Source organism: Haematobia irritans, chromosome 4 (assembly GCF_050003625.1).
Source record: "Haematobia irritans isolate KBUSLIRL chromosome 4, ASM5000362v1, whole genome shotgun sequence".
Classification (NCBI taxonomy): Eukaryota; Metazoa; Arthropoda; class Insecta; order Diptera; family Muscidae; genus Haematobia; species Haematobia irritans.
In genome coordinates, this window is record NC_134400.1 from 32,948,185 (window position 1) to 32,963,523 (window position 15,339).

Below are 15,339 nucleotides of genomic sequence, written 5' to 3' on the forward strand. Positions count from 1 at the left end.
TAAAAATTTTACGAAATGTTTTGACAAATTTTTCTATGGAAATAAAATTTTCTATAGAAGTAAAATTTCAAAAAAATTTTCTACAGAAATAAAATTGTGACAATTTTTTCTACAGAAATAAAATTTGACAACATTTTTTATAGAAATAAAATTTTGAAAAAATTTTCTATAGAAATAAAAATTTGACAAATTTTTCTATAGAAATAACATTTTGCAAAAATTTTCTATAAAAATAAAATATTGAGAAAATTTTCTATAGAAATAAAATTGTGACAAAATTTTCTCTAGAAATAAAATTTTGAGAAAATTTTCTATAGAAATAAAATTTCGAGAAACTTTTCTATAGAAATAAAATTGTGACAAAATTTTCTCTAGAAATAAAATTTTCACAAAATTTTCTATAGAAATAAAATTTCGAGAAACTTTTCTATAGAAATAAAATTTTGACAAAACTTTCTATAGAAATAAAATTTTCACAAAATTTTCTATAGAAATAAAATTGTGAGAAAAATTTTCTTATGGTAATAAAATTGTGACAAAATTTTCTATAGAAATAAAATTTTGAGAAAATTTTTTATAGAAATAAAATTGTGACAAAATTTTCTATAGAAATAAAATTGTGAGAAAAATTTTCTTATGGTAATAAAATTGTGACAAAATTTTCTATAGAAATAAAAATTTGACAAAAAATTAGAAATTAAATTTTCTATAGAAGTAAAATTTCAACAAAATTTTCTATAGAAATAAAATTATGACAAATTTTTCTATAGAAATAACAAAAAGTATTAATTTAACTAATAATTTTTCTATAGAAATAAAATTTTGCAAAAATTTTCTATAGAAATAAAATGACAAAATTTTCTCTAGAAATAAAATTTTGTAAAGATTTTCTATAGAAATAATATTGTAACAAAATTTTCTATAGAAATAAAAATTTGACAAATTTTTCTATAGAAATAAAATTTTGCAAAAATTTTCTATAAAAATAAAAATTTGTCAAATTGTTAAAGAAATAAAATTTTGCAAAAATTGTCTATGCCAAAATTTTATTTTATATTGTTTTTTTTTTGTTTTTTGGGTTAAGAATATTTATTTATTTCAGTCTTTAGAACAAAAATTGCTTACAGACTATGATGAATACATATATAATATTACATATATATATATAATTATGTTTTAACTAAATTTAGTAGCGAAATATAATTTAAAATCATTTTTCGAAATGCTGAACTCTATGTTCTTCCCAAATTTCTTTTGAAATTTTAAGTTAATAGAATTTATGTAAAAAAACACACGCGTCAGCGGACTGTGGGAAGCATAGTTCACACGGTGTAGAGGAATTTCAAATATATCAACATATCTCATAGATCTAGGAGGAACATACAGAGGTATACATAATAACAAATCCGGACAATCAATGACATTATTGATCAAATCAAAGACAAAAAGAGCCGACTGAACTTTCCGACGATCTTCAATATATCGCCACATGAAAATTAAGCGATTCTAAATATTGTAAAATGGGGGTATACATATACTTCAAAGCTGAGACACCAACCCACTGTGCATTTGTATTAATGTGTGTGTGTGTGAAAGTGTTTTTTTGGACTTTTTGGGGGGTCGAGATCAATAGTGCATCCCATAAGAACAATAACAACACCATAAGCCAATACTAACCTCAAGTCAAATGGAATAAATGACAACTGTGTTACAGGTTGCTTAGCTGTTCGGGGTTACACATAGTTCGCAAGTAGATAAGTGGAGGAATTGGAGAAATTCCTAGGCATAAAAGCGGCATAGAGGACGTTGGAGAGTTGTTGTTTGAGTTTACAGGAACTGGTTTTATTTTCTTTTCTTTTTTTTAAATATTAATATGTATTATCACAAGAATGTGGTGAGTGAGTGTGTGCGGCGGTAATGCTAGCTGTGGAGGATCATTTTATTTTATTTCTTTTTCCACCGCTTTTCCTATCGACTTTTCTTTATCATTTGCAGGCACTGATCACGCGTCTTATGCGTGGCTTTGATTTTATTTACAACACACAAAATCGGTATGGTTGGTGGTATATGGGAGAGCTGCTTTGAAATCGAGTTTATTGTTTGATATGTATGTATTTTTGTTTTAATTTAAAATTTTATGTATGGTTAATTTCAACAGCCGGCATAAGTTAGTCTCATTCGTAAGTGTGTTAACATTCGATTGACATTTTTATGTTATTTTACTGCACCAAAAAGAACCAAAATAAACGCGCTTTTGTTAACCGTTAATTATCGAGTTGTTGTGAATTCGATACGCCAGAAGGAAAAATTATAAGAAACATAAACAAATTCATTACAAAAAAAAACAAAACAATCAAACGCGTATTCTTTTTCAAACGACGAAAAATCCAAAATGTCGCGCGACGTTCCGTTCCCTAGCAGTTGACGACTTTTTGCCTGTTTGGCGTGTCGACGACGAATGATCACTCCTCATAGTATGAAGTCTCTTTAACATAGCATTGTTGATCGTTATTACCTACACCGTCGTCGGTTGTATGGACGAAAGCCATGGATTTCTCAACGAACAATAATAAGTAACAAGAGAAGTGATGAGGAGAACAAGCGAGACTAATGTAGCGATCATCAGGGTAGAGACTTTATGCAGACAATGTACAAAAAACGATGGTAACATGTACACAATGCATATACTATGTATTTACATTTACGTGACTTTTGTCATTTTTGTTCTTATATCATTCTTATATATCTTATATATCTGTTAATCCTTTAATGATTGGGAATTATATTTGAAATAATAGATTGTGATTTGCAATCGAATATAAAACTCATAAAAAACAATATCAGAGAATGAAGTAGAAGAAAAAAATTGACAAAATTTTCTATAGAAATTAAATATTGATCAAGTTTTCTTTAGAAATAAAATTTTGACCAAATTTTCTGTAGAAAAAAAATTTTGACCAATTTTTCTGTAGAAATAAAATTTTGATTAAAATTTCTTTAGAAATAAAATTTTGATTAAAATTTCTTTACAAATAAAATTTTGATCAAATTTTTTTATAGAAATAAAATGTTGACGAAATTTTCTAAAGAAATAACATGTTGACAAAATTTTCTATAGAAATAAAATTTTGATTAAAATTTCTTTAGTAATAAAATTTTGACCAAGTTTTCTTTAGAAATAAAATTTTGACCAAGTTTTCTTTAGAAATAAAATTTTGACCAACTTTTCTGTAGAAATAAAATTTTGATTGAAATTTCTTTAGAAATAAAATTTTGATTAAAATTTCTTTACAAATAAAATTTTGATCAAATTTTTCTATAGAAATAAAATTTTGATGAAGTTTTCTTTAGAATAAAATTTTGACCAAATTTTCTTTAGAAATAAAATTTTGATTAAAATTTCTTTAGTAATAAAATTTTGAACAAGTTTTCTTTAGAAATAAAATTTTGACCGAGTTTTCTTTAGAAATAAAATTTTGACGAAGTTTTCTTTAGAATAAAATTTTACCAAATTTTCTTTAGAAATAAAATTTTGATTAAAATTTCTTTACAAATAAAATTTTGATCAAATTTTTCTATAGAAATAAAATTTTGACGAAATTTTCTAAAGAAATAAAATATTGAAAAATTTTTCTATAGAAATAAAATTTTGATCAAATTTTCTTTAGAAAAAAAATTTTGAAAAAAAATTTCTATAGAAATAAAATGTTGATCAATTTTTTTTTATAGTAATAACATTTTGACGAAATTTTCTAAAGAAATAAAATGTTAACAAAATTTTCTATAGAAATAAAATTTTGATCAAATTTTCTTGAGAAATAAAATTTTGACAAAATTTTCTATCGAAATAAAATGTTGATCAAATTTTCGTTATAAATAAAATGTTGACCAAACTTTCTATAGAAACAAACATTTTGACCAATTTTTTTTAAATTCAATTTTGACCAAATCTTCATTAGAAATAAAATTTTACCCAAATTTTTTTATAGAAATAAAATTTTGATCAATTTTTTTAGAAATAAATTTTTTTTGACAAATTTTTCTATAGAAATAAAATTTTCACAAATTTTTTTATAGAAAAAAATTTTACAAAATATTTTGATAATGTTTACTATACAAATAAAATTTCGACAAAATTTTCTATAAAAGTAAAAATTTGACAAAATATTTTGACAATTTTTTCTATAGAAATAAAGTTTTGACGAAATTTTCTATTGACATAAAAATTTGACAAAATGCTTTGACTAGATTTTCTATAGAAATAGAAATTTGACAAAATTTTTTGATAATTTTTTTCTATAGAAATAAAATTGTGCAAAAATTTTCTATAGAAATATAATTTTGAAAAATTTTCTGTAGACGTAAAAATTTGCAAAAATTTTCTATAGAAATAAAATTTTGCAAACATATTCTATAGAAATAGAATTTTGCAAACATTTTCTCTAGAAGTAATATTGGGAGAAATTTTTCTAAAGAAATAAAAATTTCACAAAATGTTAAGATTTTTTTTTTTAAGAAATAAAGAATTTTGCAATAATTTTCTTTAAAAATAAAATTTTGGGCAAATTTTCATCAGAAATTAAATATTGACCAAATTTTCTATAGAAATAAAAATTTGACAAAAGGTTCTATAGGAATAAAAATTTTACAAAATATGTGGCAAATCTTTCTATAGAAATAGAATTTTTCAAAAATTTTCTATAGTAATAAAATGTTGACAAAATATTCTATAAAAATAAAATGTTTACCAAATTTTTTTAGAAATAAAAATTTTACCAAATTTTTTTATAAAAATAAAATGTTGACAAAATTTTCTATAGAAATAAAATTTTGACAAAATGTTCTATAGAAATAAAAAATTTAACAAAATATTTAGACACATTTTTCTGTAAAAATAAAATTTTTGAAAAATTTTCTGTAGTAATAAAATGTTGACAAATTTTTCTATAGAAATAAAATTTTGCAAATATTTTTTATAGAAATAAAATTTTGAAAAAACTGTCTATAGAAATAATATTTTGCAATTATTTTCTTTAGAAATAATATTTTGACAAAAATTTCTTTAGAAATAAAATTTTTACAAAATTTTCTACACAAATAATTTTTTGACCACATTAATTCTGACCAATATAAATTCAATATCTAGTAGAAGTGATAACAGTCCCTTGCTGGCGCAAACTAAAATCATTAAAACATTTAAAATTCTTCACTTTTACAATTCAAGGGATATTTGTCCCTAATAGAGAAGATCTTAAAATATAATATTGCAAATATTGAAATAAACATCCCAGCAAAAAAATTTGGAAGTTCTTCCAAAGGCACAACTTTAAAAGCACTTCCATAAAATGCACTCCCAATGATGGTCTTTATTTTAACTTCCCAGGAAGTTCTTTTAATTCAATTTTTTATAACATGTTGTTTTCATACTTTTAATGGGTAATTTTAATTTTTTTTTGTTTCAAATAGCTTGCAAACAGAGTAAGAATTCATAAAAAGGTACAATTATTTAAATTTTGTCGAAAAAAAATGCTAAATATAATCTGAAAAAATTGTGAATTTTTGAAAATATTTGAGGTCAAACGTTTCCGACAAGCGTTAGAATCCATTAAAAATTATAAAAAATTATAAAAATTATTTATTTGACAAAATATCACAGAATTTTTTAATTTACATCCAAAACATTGAATTCGGATCACACCTAAAGAAGTGATGCAAATTCAGTGCAACGGCTATTGAAATGGAGGACTTCCCTCCTATGACAAGCCCATGTTAAATTCATTGCTTCTGCGTCAATTTTGCACCACTTCCGGATCCAAAAAGAACATTTTCATTACGTTTTTGGCTTTTTTTGCTGGGATATAAAATAAAATAAAAAAAAATTCTTTCAAAATTGAAAAAAATAAAATTGTACCAAGAATCTTATGGATAAAATAGGAAAATTGTAAGAACGAATTTTAAAGAAAATTTGAAATTCTCTCTATTCTTCATTTTGGGAACTGTCAAAACGCGTTTGACATATTAGTTATCTATGGGGAAAACTTGCAAGAGAGTAAAAATGAATTTTACTCTCTTTGTCTGGATTGTGGTGAAATTCTGAGTGGATCTAGCCTAGTCCGTCCATCCGTATTAAGTATAGCCCCTATACAAACCAATCCCAAAGTTTGACTTCTTGAACTTCCTGTGGCCGTATTTTCTTCCGATCGTTTTGAAATTCGGTGGTTAGTTTATACCCTCTCAGTATTATTAGTATTTTCCTTCTAGCTAACATACAAAAATTTGTCCATGTCGGTCCATAGTATATGTTGTCCCGATAAATACTGTATGTGTAAAATGCTCCTACATGTATGAATCCTCTAGCAAAAACTCTCTATCTGATAATTTCTCTATCTGATAACTGTCAAATGTTTTCTCACTTTTGCTGGCTCTAAACGTGTAAACGAACTGCTTCTAGTCAAATTTTTTGAACGCAGGTAATATCGTAAATTTTGGGGCAAAAATTGGAAAATCGGCATTTGCTATTTTTTGAGTAAAAAAACGTCAGAATGTCGATAAATCGGCAAAATTGTTAGCCCTGATTTTGTTTGATATAGTTTTATTTGCTTCGCAATAGTTGGCAACACTGTTCTCTATTTGTTGAATTTTATCTCTCTCTCCCTCTCTGGCTCTCTGTTGTTAGCTTTTTGGAGTAAACCAACAATTTTCAGTAATAATTTGTGATAATTATCAATTTGTGATTAAAGTCAATAAACCTTCCTCAAAACGTAATAATTCCATACACTAAAATGGATTTAAATTGGCTTTAGTGCCATAGAGGTTTCACTTTTTTTTTGAGTATACTCTTTTTCATTCCCTGAAAAATATCTTATGGTTAGTTTCTCATTCTCCGATTAATACTTAATCGGAGGATAAACCATCGGCTGTATAGTATCAGCTCATTTATCGATACGATAAATAATAAGAAGCCGTTGAGACCAAAGACAATAAACTTGAGGAAGATAGGAAATTGGCTTACGTCATACCAAATGTTGCATTTACCATGTTAGTTCAATACATGTTTGTAATCTTTTAGTTGTTTTTCGTTTTTATTTTTTAAATGAAAAATTTAATTTTCTTAATGAAACAATGCTAAATTTTAGCCAACAACAAAATAAATTATATTTTCCCCTTTATGGAAATTTATTTCGTGCACTTAATTTCTTTTTATTTGCATTTTAATGTTATGTCAACACTTGTCGTATACGCGTTTGGTTCGAGTATTAAACTAATGTGGTAAATGGTTTGATGTGCTCTGTAGCCAATCTCCCATCTTCCTCTTCTATAATCTTTGGTTCACACAAAAAATATTTTTCTGATTCAATCACGAAATTCATTGATCCAATTAATTTTTTAATTGAAATGTCTTCAATCAAAGAAATGATAGTATCAATTAAAAAATTAATTGACACTCAATTAAAAAATTAATTGAACCAATTAAAAAATTAATTGATACTATTAATTTGTGTGATTGATTTTTATTTCAATTAAAAAATGTGTTGATTCAATTAAATTTTTAATTGAATATTTTGTAAAACTCAATTGGAAAAATTTTTGTGAATTTTTTTTCTGTGTTGAGACACCAGTATTTATAGTAATTAATTGCCTTAATTTGTTACTTGTTGACCGCTACAAAGTACATGTTTCCGATCGTACATATTTTCTCATCACTGATTCTCAATCTCTGCTAAGAGAGAGATATGGCAAATTTCCAAAATAAAAAATAAGTAAATTTGTGATCGATACCAACATGCACCACAACTTCTCATCGTACCCAAAATGTTCTCACAGTTTCTGTTGAAAACAATCATGCGATAAACACAACGTGTAACAGAAACACGAAAGAAAGTATGCAATGCAATCAGAAACCCCCATGTATATATATATATATATAAATCATTTATTTCAAGAATGTATTATGTTGGAATAATATTTGTCGATGATAGATGGCATTTTTTTATGAATGATTTTTATTTTTATAAATGATTTCTATATCCATTAGTATTTTGTTAAACTAGGTCTGAATTGGTGATAAAGTATCTTCACCTTTCTGATGAACTAAATCAGCGGGAGTGATATTTATTTTGTCGTACCATATCATGGATTTTGAGATATTACAGTCTAGAAGAAACTTGATTTAATGTGTGTACGAGTATATCTTGTACTTGTCCCATACATACATCCATACATAGCTTTGCCATCGGTGACATTTCTCTTTTCGTCTATTGATTCATATAACGATCAATTGACCAGCATATCTCTCGTGGGTATTATTGTTATTAGCCCTTAAGAGAATCTATAAGGGATCTACAATATCTAATACGAGGGTAGTTGGAAAAGAACAACTACAGGTAGAATGAAATTTTTGACGTAGGCAAGGTAACCAAACACATATTCTAAGAAGGACCTAATGTGGTCTAATGCCATATTCCCATATCTCAACGAACGTTTAAAAATAGAAAATCTTTCCAAATATATCTCTCCAACTAAGCGGCACTTCAATTTTCTATAGAAATAAAATGTTCACAATATATTCTATAGAAACAAAATTTTGACAAATTTTTCTATAGAAATAAAATTTTGACAAAATTTTCTATAGAAATACATTCTTTTTGACAATGTATTCTATTGAAATAAGATTTTGACATTTTCTATAAAAATAACATTTTGACAAAATTTTCTATGGAAATAAAATTTTGACAAAATTTCTATGGAAAGAAAATTTTGACAAAATTTCTATAGAAATAAAATTTTGAAAAAAAATTTTCTATAGAATTAAAATTTTAACAAAATTTTCTTTAGAACTAAAATGTTGTCAAAAATTTCTATAGAACTAAAATTTTGTCAAAATTTTCTATAGAAATAAAATTTTGACAAAATTTTCTATAGAAATAAAATTTTAACAAAATTTTCTATAACAATAAAATTTTGTCGAAATTTTATTTCTATTAAAAATTTTATTTCTATAGAAAATATTGTAGCAATTTTATTTTCCATAGAAATAAAATTTTGTCAAAATTTTATTTTCCATAGAAATAAAATTTTGACACAATATTTTTGATAACGTATTTTATAGAAATAAAATTTTGTCAAAAATTTCTATAGAATTAAAATTTTAACAAAATTTTCTTTAGAACTAAAATTTTGTCAGAATTTTCTATAGAAATACAATTTTAACAAAATTTTATTTCTATGAAAAATAAAATTTTGACAAAAAAAAAGAAATGAAATAATGACAAAATTTCCTACAGAAATAAAATTTGGACAAAATTTTCTATAGAAATAAAATTTTGACAAAATTTTCTATAGACATAAAATTTTGACAAAATTTTCTATAAAAAAAGATTTGACAAAATTTTCTATAAATATAAAATTTTGACAAAATTTGACGATTTAAAATTTACAGATGACATGGCAAAAAGTTTTGAAATTAATATAAGATACCCTAATCTTTTATATTTCGACGGAGGTACATCGTGTTACCATATATGTGAGGGCAGGGGGATCTACACTTATACGACGTTTTCAAAAGTACAGTGGAAACGTAATTTTTTTCCGATTTACTTGAAACTCACCGAGAGCAAACGAAGAACATCAGAACATTCAGGACTTTTCTCTGCGTGTATGGTAAAAGGAAAACAAGGTGATTCAGCTAATAGTGACATTTCTCCCTTTATCTATGTTTATTGATATGATTATTCACGAAACTGGTCCAGAGCAAAGTATGTGTGGGTAGAAGTCAACGAGTGACACACATGTATGCCAAGTGTTTTTAAGGGTTTAACTCAAATATACCACGTACTTATACAAATTCTTTCCATCTATTTAGAAAAGGGATTTTCATTCATGACTCGAATGAAAACCCACATGAATATCTTATGGACATGTCATTCACATAGAAATAAGTAAAAGATTTTTACATACCTGCATCTAATGTTTGTCCGACCATGTAAATTCCCATATGACAATGCATTTTTATATACACCGCCATATGTATGTCAGACTGAAATGAAGATTTCCGTCTTTGTAAAGCGTATACAGGTTGGGTGACAACATTTTCTATAGAAATAAAATTTAGACAAAAATTTTCTATAGAAACAAAATTTTGAAAAAAAAATTTCTATAGAAATAAATCTTTGACAAAATTTTCTATAGAAATAAGATATTGTCAAAGTTTTCTATAAAAATAAAATTTTGACAAAATTTTCTATAGAAATAATATTTTGACAAAATTTTCTATAGAGATAAAATTTTGACAAAATTTCTATACAAACATAATTTTCTATAGAAATAAAATTTTGACAAAATTTTCTATAGAAATAAAAGTTTTACTAAATTTTCAATAGAAATAAAATTTTTACAAAAATTTTCCATAGAAATAAAATGTTAACAAACATTTTCTATAGAATTAAAATTTTCTATTGAAACAAAATTTTTAAAAAAATTTCTATAGAAATACAATTTTGACAAAATTTCTATACAAATAAAATTTTGAATAAATTGCAATAGAAATAAAATCTTTACAAAAATTTCTATAGAAATAAAATTTTTACTAAAATTTTGTGACATTTTCTATAGAAATTTCACAAAATTTTCTAAAAATACAATTTTCATAAAATTTTATAAAATTTTATAAATAATATTTTGACAAAATTTTCTATAGAAATAAAATTTTGACAAAATTTTCTATAGAAATAAAATTTTGACAAAATTTTCTATAGAAATAATATTTTGACAAAATTTTATACAGAAATAAAGTTTTGACAAAATTTCTATAGAAATAAAATTTTGACAAAATTTTCTATAGAAATAAAATTTTGACGAAAGTTTCTAAAGAAATAAAATTTTTACTAAATTTTCAATAGAAATAAAATTTTTACTAAATTTTCAATAGAAATAAAATTTTTACAAAAATTTTCTATAGAAATAATATTTTGACAAAATTTTATACAGAAATAAAATTTTGACAAAATTTCTATAGAAACAAAATTTTGACAAAATTTTCTATAGAAATAAAATTTTGACAAAAGTTTCTAAAGAAATAAAATTTTTACTAAATTTTCAATAGAAATAAATTTTTGACAAAAATTTCAATAGAAACACAATTTTTACTAAATTTTCTATAGAAAAAATGTTCTATTAAAATACAATTTTCACAAAATTTTCTAAAATCACAATTTTCATAAAATTTTATAAAAATACAATTTTATAAAATTTTCTATAGAAATAACCTTTGACAAAATTTTCTATAGAAATAATATTTTGACAAAATTTTATACAGAAATGAAATTTTGACAAAATTACTATAGAAACAAAATTTTGACAAAATTTTCTATAGAAATAAAATTTTGACAAAAGTTTCTAAAGAAATAAAATTTTTACTAAATTTTCTAAAGAAACAAAATTTTGACAAAAGTTTCTAAAGAAATAAAATTTTTACAAAATTTTCAATAGAAATAAAATTTTTACTAAATTTTCAATAGAAATAAAATTTTTACAAAAATTTTCTATAGAAATAATATTTTGACAAAATTTTCTATAGAAATAAAATTTTGACAAAATTTCTATAGAAATAAAATTTTGACAAAAATTTCTATAGAAACAAACTTTTTACTAAATTTTCTATAGAAATAAAATTTTGATAACATTTTCTATCAAAATACAATTTTCACAACATTTTCTAAAAATACAATTTTCATAAAATTTTATAAAAATACAATTTCACAAAATTTTTTATAGGAATAAAATGTTGGTAAATTTTTCTATATAAAAATAATTAACAAAAATTTTCTATAGAAATAAAATTTTTACAAGAATTTCTATAGAAATAAAATTTTTACAAAAATTTCTATAGAAATAAAATTTTTACTAAATTTTCTATAGAAATTTCACAAAATTTTCTAAAAATACAATTTTCATAAAATTTTATAAAAATACAATTTCACAAAATTTTCTATAGAAATAAAATTTTGACAAAATTTTCTATAGAAATAAGATTTGTCATAGTTTTCTATAAAAATAAAATGTTGACAAAATTTTCAATAAAAATAAACTTTTTACAAAAATTTCTATAGAAACAAAATTTTTACTAAATTTTCGAAAGAAATAAAATTTTGATAACATTTTCTATTAAAGTACAATTTTTACAAAATTTTCTAAGAATACAATTTTCATAAAATTTTATAAAAATACAATTTAAGAAAAAATTTCTGTAGAAATAACCTTTGACAAAATTTTCTATAGAAATAATATTTTGCAAAATTTTCTATAGAAATAAAATTTTCACAAATTTTTCTATAGAAATAAAATTTTAACAAAAATTTTCTATAGAAATACAATTTTGACACAATTTTCTATAGAAATAAAATTTTGACAAAATTTTCTATAGAATCAAAATTTTGAAAAAAAAAATTTCTATAGAAATAAAATTTTGACAAAATTTTCTATAGAAATAAGATGTTGTCAAAGTTTTCTATAGAAATAAAATTTTGACAAAATTTTCTATAGAAATAAATGTTTTACAAAAATTTCTATAGAAACAAAATTTTTACTAAATTTTCTATAGAAATAAAATTTTGATAACATTTTCTATTAAAATACAATTTTCACAAAATTTTCTAAAAATACAATTTTCATAAAATTTTATAAAAATACAATTTTACAAAATTTTCTATAGAAATAATATTTTGACAAAATTTTCTATAGAAATAAAATTTTGACAGAATTTCTATAGAAGTAAAATGTTGACAAAATTTTCTATAGAAATAAAATTTTGACAAAATTTTCAATAGAAATAAAATTTTTACAAAAATTTTCTAAGAAGTAATATTTTGACAAAATTTTCTATATAAATAAAATTTTGACAAAATTTTTATAGAAATAAAATCTTGACAAAAATTTCTATAGAAATAAAATTTTGATAACATTTTCTATAGAAATACAATTTTGACAAAATTTTCTATAGAAATAAAATTTTCTATAGAAAAAATTTTTCTATAGAAAGAAATTTTCTATAGAATCAAAATTTTGAAAAAAAATCTATAGAAATAAAATTTTGAAAAAATTTTTTATAGAAATGAGATTTTGTCAAAGTTTTCTATAAAAATAAAATTTTCTATAGAAGTAAAATTTTGACAAAATTTTCTATAAAAGTAAAATTTTTACAAATTTTTCTATAGAAATAAAAAAATGTCTATAGAAAGAAAATTGTGACAAAATTTTCGATGGAATTAAATTTTAACAAAATTTCTATAGGAATAAAATTTGCTATAGAAATAACGTTTTGACAACATTTTCTATGGAAATAAAATTTTGACAAAATTTTCTATAGAAATAAAATTTTGACAACATTTTCTACAGAAATAAAATGTTGACAAAATTTTCTATAGAAATAATTTGAAAAAAAAATTAAAAAAAAAATGTTTATAGAAATTTGGACTTTGGTGCCTGAGGCACTTTGAGTTGACATAAAAAAATGCCAATATGTCAATCATTCTAAGGCCGGTAATGGACCATAATATCGTAGAGCCACTTTCGTGCTGATTCTAAAATTTGATTTATTTCTGACACTTTAGCTTTCTCTTCAAATAATTTAAGGGCTCCAAAAATAAAAACACATGGAAAGTCGAAAGACGAGATTGGTATGTGTGGTATAGTTTATATATAAATTAATGTTCCGTTGCCACAATTTTCCCTAAAAAGAAGAAAGTATCTATTCGTGTATTTTAAAGTGAAGCGTGAGTGTGTGTCACTTCAGCAGTTAATGGCATTATGTTAGTTAAGTGTCGAATGACAGACACGTTTTTTTTATTTATTTATGATCGATTGTTTACTCTGCTTATGGTGGTTGCATTACAGTGGAACACTGCTATGAATATTATTTGTGAATTTAGCATGGTATTAGAAAAGTCTGGGATAGTTTTTGAGGTGAAAGGTACTTCAGATCGATACCATCCAACTCCAACCATAAAAAATCATTCATAATATTCCCACAGCCCAATGCATCACATATTTAACTGTTGATCCAGACTCATTTTTAAAAAATTAAGATGTAATAACCTCTGCGAACTGTACCAAACAGTCACGCGTTGAGGAGAGCGGATAGGGAGACTTCTCATCTTGGGGTTTCCGAGACCCGGATACGACAATTTTTCTTATTATGTTTCCCAAAAATTTGAAACGAATCGGATTAGTTGAGTTAAACGAAAAACATGTACATGCGATCGAATCTAAAGCATGTAATTCACTCCTTCTTCCCCATCAGCAAGACTTTTGCCATTATATCAATGTTCTACTGTAATAAAGAAAATCTTGAAATCACAAACTGCATTGTGTTTATAGGGTTTCATAATCAATGCGGGAGTTGAAAACTCTATTGTGGTCTGTATCCATTATGAATGTGGTTAGAAAAAGCGGAGCAGTGAATAACCTCAGCAATGTCGTAAATAGTTTCTTCATTCATATTTCTCCATAAAACCTTAGCATGAAATTGAAGCTGTTTATGGTTTAAAATATCAATTAATTGTTTCATCATTAACAAATTCAATTCGGAAGGGTAAGTATTTTTTTCTCAATTTTCAAAAGCAAAACATGCTAGCAAAGTAATAAAATAAATAAAATTTTCAAAAAAAACAAAACAAAAATTTTGACAAAATTTTCTAAAGAAATAAAATTTTGACAAAATTTTCTAAAGAAATAAAATTTTGACAGAATTTTCTAAAGAAATAAAATTTTGACAAAATTTTCTATAGAAATAAAATGTTGACAAAATTTTCTATCGAAATAAAATTTTGAAAAGATTTCCTATAGAAATAACATTTGGCAAATTTTTCTATAGAAACTAAATTGTGACAAAATTTTCTATACAAATAAAATTTTAACAACATTTTCTATAGAAATAAAATTTTGACAAAATTTTGTATAAAAATAAAATTTTGACAAAATTTTGTATAAAAATAAAATTTTGACAAAATTTTGTATAAAAATAAAATTTTGACAAAATTTTGTATACAAATAAAATTTTGATAAAATTTTCTATAGAAATAAAATTTTTACAAAATTTTCTATGGAAGTAAAATTTTGACAAAATTTTCTAAAGAAATAAAATTTTGACAAAATTTTCTATACAAATAAAATTTTGACAAAATTTTCTATAGAAATAAAATTTTGACAAAATTTTCTATGGAAATAAAATTTTGACAAAATTTTCTAAAGAAATAAAATAAAAATTTTCTAAAGAAATAAACTTTTGACAAAATTTTCTATGGAAATAAAATTTTGACAAAATTTTCTAAAGAAATAAAATTT

At 23.0% G+C, this 15,339-nt stretch overlaps 1 protein-coding gene across 2 annotated transcripts in view; it reads right to left on the reverse strand.

Annotated features, from left to right (window-relative positions):
* Gbs-70E (Glycogen binding subunit 70E) overlaps positions 1-2,468 on the reverse strand; it is a 51,566-nt gene extending 49,098 nt beyond the window's left edge. Inside the window, exon 1 of one of the 2 annotated variants that reach the window (XM_075307820.1) lies at positions 1,678-2,468. The gene's annotated coding sequence lies outside the window, so the exon portion shown is untranslated. The remainder of the gene's footprint in view (positions 1-1,677) is intronic. The other variant, XM_075307819.1, reaches the window with a different exon arrangement.
* Between the last annotated feature and the right edge of the window lie 12,871 nt (positions 2,469-15,339).